This window comes from Sceloporus occidentalis, unplaced genomic scaffold (genome assembly GCF_023333645.1).
Source record: "Sceloporus occidentalis isolate IW3139 unplaced genomic scaffold, rSceOcc1.0.p SCAF_38, whole genome shotgun sequence".
Classification (NCBI taxonomy): Eukaryota; Metazoa; Chordata; class Lepidosauria; order Squamata; family Phrynosomatidae; genus Sceloporus; species Sceloporus occidentalis.
The window spans coordinates 9,242,501-9,247,500 of record NW_028317018.1 but is presented as its reverse complement, the minus strand read 5'-3'; the positions used below and the strand labels follow the sequence as shown (position 1 = coordinate 9,247,500).

The following is a 5,000-nucleotide window of genomic DNA, read 5'->3' as shown; positions in this document are numbered from 1 at the left end:
CCAATCCTGCTTAGCTTCCAAGATCAGACAAGATTGGGTGCTTTCAGGGTGGTATGGCCATAGGCGTGAGATGTTCTTATTTTACTTCTCTTATTCTGTTGCTGCTGCTGCTTATCGTCAGACAGAAAGAATTATAAGCCCTGGGACAGGACAGAGAAGGTGAGAAGGTGAGAAGGTGAGAAGGTGAGAAGGTGAGAAGGTGAGAAGGTGAGAAGGTGAGAAGGTAAAAATAAGGGTTTAAAGCTTTGATGATGAGCAAGAAACACATGGCAAAAAGCTCTCCCCGGACTGTGAGAAAAGAAAAAGCCTACAACACTTGGTATTCCCAGGCAGTCTCCCATCCATGTACTAACCAGGCCTGAAACTGCTTAGCTTCCAAGACCAGACAAGATTGGGCGCTTTCAGGGTGGTATGGCCGCAGGCGGGAGAGCTTTTTATTTTACTTCTCTTATTCTGTTGCTGCTGCTGCTGCTGCTGCTGCTGCTGCTGCTGCTGCTGCTGCTGCTGCTTGTCGTCAGAAAGAAAGAATTAAAAGGCCTGGGAGAGGACAGAGAAGGTGAGAAGGTGAGAAGGTGAGAAGGTTCAAATAAGGGTTTAAAGCTTTGATGATGAGCAAGAAACACATGGCAAAAAGCTCTCCCTGGACTGTGAGAAAAGAAAAATCCTACAACACCTGGTATTCCCAGGCAGTCTCCCATCCATGTACTAACCAGGCCCAACCCTGCATAGCTTCCAAGACCAGAGGAGATCAGGCACTTTCAGGGTGGTATGGCTGCATGCGGGAGAGCATTTTATTTTACTTCTCTTATTCTGTTGCTGCTGCTGCTTGTCGTCAGACAGAAAGAATTATAAGCCCTGGGACAGGACAGAGAAGGTGAGAAGGTGAGAAGGTGAAAAGGTGAGAAGGTTCAAATAAGGGTTTAAAGCTTTGATGATGAGCAAGAAACACATGGCAAAAAGCTCTCCCCGGACTGTGAGAAAAGAAAAAGCCTACAACACCTGGTATTCCCAGACGGTCTCCCATCTGGGTACTAACCAGGCCCAACCCTGCTTAGCTTCCAAGATCAGAGGAGATCAGGCACTTTCAGGGTGGTATGGCTGCAGGCGGGAGAGCTTTTTATTTTACTTCTCTTATTCTGTTGCTGCTGCTGCTTGTCGTCAGACAGAAAGAATTATAAGCCCTGGGACAGGACAGAGAAGGTGAGAAGGTGAGAAGGTGAGAAGGTTCAAATAATAGTTTAAAGTTTTGATGATGAGCAAGAAACACATGGCAAAAAGCTCTCCCCGGACTGTGAGAGAAGAGAAAGCCTACAACACCGGGTATTCCCATGTGGTCTCCCATCCAGGTACTAACCAGGCCCAACCCTGCTTAGCTTCCGAGATCAGTTGAAATCAGGAGCTTTCAGGGTGGTATGGCTGCAGGTGTGAAAGTGATTTGTTTTACTTCTCTTATTCTGTTGCTGCTGCTGCTTGTCGTCATACAGAAAGAATTATAAGCCCTGAGACAGGACAGAGAAGGTGAGAAGGTGAGAAGGTGAGAAGGTTCAAATAAAGGTTTAAAGCTTTGATGATGAGCAAGAAACATAGCAAAAAGCTCTCCTCGGACTGTGAGAAAAGAAAAAGCCTATAACACTTTGTATTCCCAGGCAGTCTCCCATCCATGTACAAACCAGGCCAAACCCTGCTTAGCTTCCAAGATCAGATAAAATCGGGTGCTTTCAGGGTGGTATGGCTGCAAGCGTGAAAGCTTTTTATTTTACTTCTCTTATTCTGCTGCTGCTGCTGCTGCTGCTGCTGCTGCTGCTGCTGCTGCTGCTGCTGCTGCTGCTGCTGCTGCTGCTGCTGCTGCTGCTGCTGCTGCTGCTGCTGCTTGTCGTCAGACAGAAAGAATTATAAGCCCTGGGACAGGACAGAGAAGGTGAGAAGGTGAGAAGGTGAGAAGGTTCAAATAATAGTTTAAAGTTTTGATGATGAGCAAGAAACACATGGCAAAAAGCTCTCCCCGGACTGTGAGAAAACAAAAAACCTACAACACCTGGTATTCCCAGGTGGTCTCCCATCCAGGTACTATCCAGGCCCAACACAGCTTAGCTTCTGAGATCAGACATGATCAGGCGCTTTCAGGGTGGTATGGCTGCAGGTGTAAAAGCTATTTATTTTACTTCTCTTATTCTGTTGCTGCTGCTGCTGCTGCTGCTGCTGCTGCTGCTGCTGCTGCTGCTGCTGCTGCTGCTGCTGCTTGTCGTCAGACAGAAAGAATTATAAGCCCTGAGACAGGACAGAGAAGGTGAGAAGGTGAGAAGGTGAGAAGGTTCAAATAAGGGTTTAAAGCTTTGATGATGAGCAAAAAACACATGGCAAAATGCTCTCCCCGGACTGTGAGAAAAGAAAAAGCCTACAACACCTGGTATTCCCAGGTGGTTTCCCATCCAGGTACTAACCAAGCCCAACCTTGCTTAGCTTCCGAAATCAGGCACTTTCAGGGTGGTATGGCTGCAGGTGGGAAAGCTTTTTATTTTACTTCTCTTATTCTGTTGCTGCTGCTGCTGCTTGTCGTCAGAAAGAAAGAATTATAAGCCCTGGGACAGGACAGAGAAGGTGAGAAGGTGAGAAGGTGAGAAGGTGAGAAGGTGAGAATGTTCAAATAATAGTTTAATGTTTTGATGATGAGCAAGAAACCCATGGCAAAAAGCTCTCCCCGGACTGTGAGAAAAGAAAAAAGCCTACAACACCTGGTATTCCCAGGCGCTCTCCCATCCAGGTACTAACCAGGCCCAACCCTGTTTAGCTTGCAAGATCAGATGAGATCAGGCACTTTCAGGGTGGTATGGCTGCAGGCAGGAGAGCTTTTTATTTTACTTCTCTTATTCTGTTACTGCTGCTGCTTGTCGTCAGACAGAAAGAATTATAAGCCCTGGGACAGGACAGAAAAGGCGAGAAGGTGAGAAGGTTCAAATAAGCGTTTAAAGCTTTGATGATGAGCAAGAAACATGGCAAAAAGCTCTCCCCGGACTGTGAGAAAAGAAAAAGCCTACAACACCTGGTACACCCAGGTGGTGTCCCATCCAGGTACTAACCAGGCCCAACCCTGCTTAGCTTCCAAGATCAGATGAGATCGGGCACTTTCAGGGTGGTATGGCTGCAGGCGGGAGAGCTTTTTATTTTACTTCTCTTATTCTGTTGCTGCTGCTGTTGCTGCTGCTGCTGCTGCTGCTGCTGCTGCTGCTGCTGCTGCTGCTGCTGCTTGTCGTCAGACAGAAAGAATTATAAGCCCTGGGACAGGACAGAGAAGGTGAGAAGGTTCAAATAATAGTTTAAAGTTTTGATGATGAGCAAGAAACACATGGCAAAAACCTCTCACCGTAATGTGAGAGAAGAAAAAGCCTGTAACACTGGGTATTCCCAGGCGGTCTCCCATCCAGGTACTAACCAGGCCCAACCCTGCTTAGCTTCCAAGATCAGACAAGATTGGGCGCTTTCAGTGTGGTATGGCTGTAGGCGTGCGAGCTTTTTATTTTACTTCTCTTATTCTGTTGCTTCTGTTGCTGCTGCTGCTGCTGCTGCTGCTGCTGCTGCTGCTGCTGCTGCTTGTCGTCAGACAGAAAGAATTATAAGCCCTGGGACAGGAAAGAGAAGGTGAGAAGGTGAGAAGGTAAAAATAAGGGTTTAAAGCTTTGATGATGAGCAAGAAACACATGGCAAAAAGCTCTCCCCGGACTGTGAGAAAAGAAAAAGCCTACAACACCTGGTATTCCCATTCAGTCTCCCATCCATGTACTAACCAGGCCTGACCCTGCTTAGATTCTGAGATCAGACGAGATCAGGCGCTTTCAGGATGGTATGGCTGCAGGTGTGGGACCTTTTTATTTTACTTCTCTTTTTCTGTTGGTGCTGCTGCTTGTCGTCAGACAGAAAGAATTATAAGCCCTGGGACAGGACAGAGAAGGTGAGAAGGTGAGAAGGTGAGAAGGTTCAAATAAAGGTTTAAAGCTTTGATGATGAGCAAGAAACACATGGCAAAAAGCTCTCCCTGGACTTGATAAAAGAAAAAACCTACAACACCTGGTATTCCCAGGTGGTCTCCCATCCAGGAACTAACCAAGCCCAACCTTGCTTAGCTTCCGAGATCAGATGAGATCGGGCACTTTCAGGGTGGTATGGCTGCAGGCGGGAGAGATTTTTTTTTTTTACTTCTCTTATTCTGTTGCTGCTGCTGCTTGCCGTCAGAAAGAAAGAATTATAAGCCCTGGGACAGGACAGAGAAGGTGAGAAGGTGAGAAGGTGAGAAGGTGAGAAGGTTCAAATAATAGTTTAAAGTTTTGATGATGAGCAAGAAACACATGGCAAAAAGCTCTCCCCGGACTGTAAGAGAAGAAAAAGCCTACAACACCGGGTATTCCCAGGTGGTCTCCCATCCAAGTACTAACCAGGCCCAACTCTGCTTAACTTACAAGATCAGACGCTTTCAGGGTGGTATGGCCGTAAGCATGAGAGCATTTTATTTTACTTCTCTCATTCTGTTGCTGCTGCTGCTTGTCGTCAGACAGAAAGAATTATAAGCCCTGGGACAGGACAGAGAAGGTGAGAAGGTGAGAAGGTAAAAATAAGGGTTTAAAGCTTTGATGATGAGCAAGAAACACATGGCAAAAAGCTCTCCCCGGACTGTGAGAAAAGAAAAAGCCTACAACAACTGGTATTCCCAGGCAGTCTCCCATCCATGTACTAACCAGGCCCAACCCTGCGATCAGACGAGATCAGGCGCTTTCAGGGTGGTATGGCTGCAGGTGTGGGAGCTATTTATTTTACTTCTCTTTTTCTGTTGCTGCTGCTGCTTGTCGTCAGACAGAAAGAATTATAAGCCCTGGGACAGGACAGAGAAGGTGAGAAGGTGAGAAGGTGAGAAGGTGAGAAGGTGAGAAGGTTCAAATAATAGTTTAAAGTTTTGATGATGAGCAAGAAACACATGGCAAAAATCTCTCCCCGGACTGTGAGAAAAGAAA

The 5,000-nt window shown here is 46.6% G+C and overlaps 1 non-coding gene and 12 pseudogenes across 1 annotated transcript; all 13 read right to left on the bottom strand.

Annotated features, from left to right (window-relative positions):
- Window positions 1-304: 304 nt before the first annotated feature.
- On the bottom strand, window positions 305-423 carry LOC149297249 (5S ribosomal RNA; annotated as a pseudogene).
- Window positions 424-661: 238 nt separating this feature from the next.
- Window positions 662-780, bottom strand: LOC149297248 (5S ribosomal RNA; annotated as a pseudogene).
- Window positions 781-987: 207 nt separating this feature from the next.
- Window positions 988-1,106, bottom strand: LOC149297247 (5S ribosomal RNA; annotated as a pseudogene).
- A 199-nt stretch (window positions 1,107-1,305) lies between these two features.
- Window positions 1,306-1,424, bottom strand: LOC149297246 (5S ribosomal RNA; annotated as a pseudogene).
- Window positions 1,425-1,621: 197 nt separating this feature from the next.
- On the bottom strand, window positions 1,622-1,740 carry LOC149297245 (5S ribosomal RNA; annotated as a pseudogene).
- A 283-nt stretch (window positions 1,741-2,023) lies between these two features.
- LOC149297244 (5S ribosomal RNA) lies at window positions 2,024-2,142 on the bottom strand (annotated as a pseudogene).
- A 250-nt stretch (window positions 2,143-2,392) lies between these two features.
- On the bottom strand, window positions 2,393-2,501 carry LOC149297243 (5S ribosomal RNA; annotated as a pseudogene).
- A 219-nt stretch (window positions 2,502-2,720) lies between these two features.
- LOC149297242 (5S ribosomal RNA) lies at window positions 2,721-2,839 on the bottom strand (annotated as a pseudogene).
- Window positions 2,840-3,028: 189 nt separating this feature from the next.
- LOC149297241 (5S ribosomal RNA) lies at window positions 3,029-3,147 on the bottom strand. Its single transcript, XR_016276535.1, has one exon. It is a non-coding gene; the product is annotated as a 5S ribosomal RNA (ribosomal RNA).
- A 234-nt stretch (window positions 3,148-3,381) lies between these two features.
- On the bottom strand, window positions 3,382-3,500 carry LOC149297240 (5S ribosomal RNA; annotated as a pseudogene).
- A 233-nt stretch (window positions 3,501-3,733) lies between these two features.
- Window positions 3,734-3,852, bottom strand: LOC149297239 (5S ribosomal RNA; annotated as a pseudogene).
- A 198-nt stretch (window positions 3,853-4,050) lies between these two features.
- LOC149297238 (5S ribosomal RNA) lies at window positions 4,051-4,169 on the bottom strand (annotated as a pseudogene).
- A 209-nt stretch (window positions 4,170-4,378) lies between these two features.
- On the bottom strand, window positions 4,379-4,487 carry LOC149297237 (5S ribosomal RNA; annotated as a pseudogene).
- Window positions 4,488-5,000: the final 513 nt, after the last annotated feature.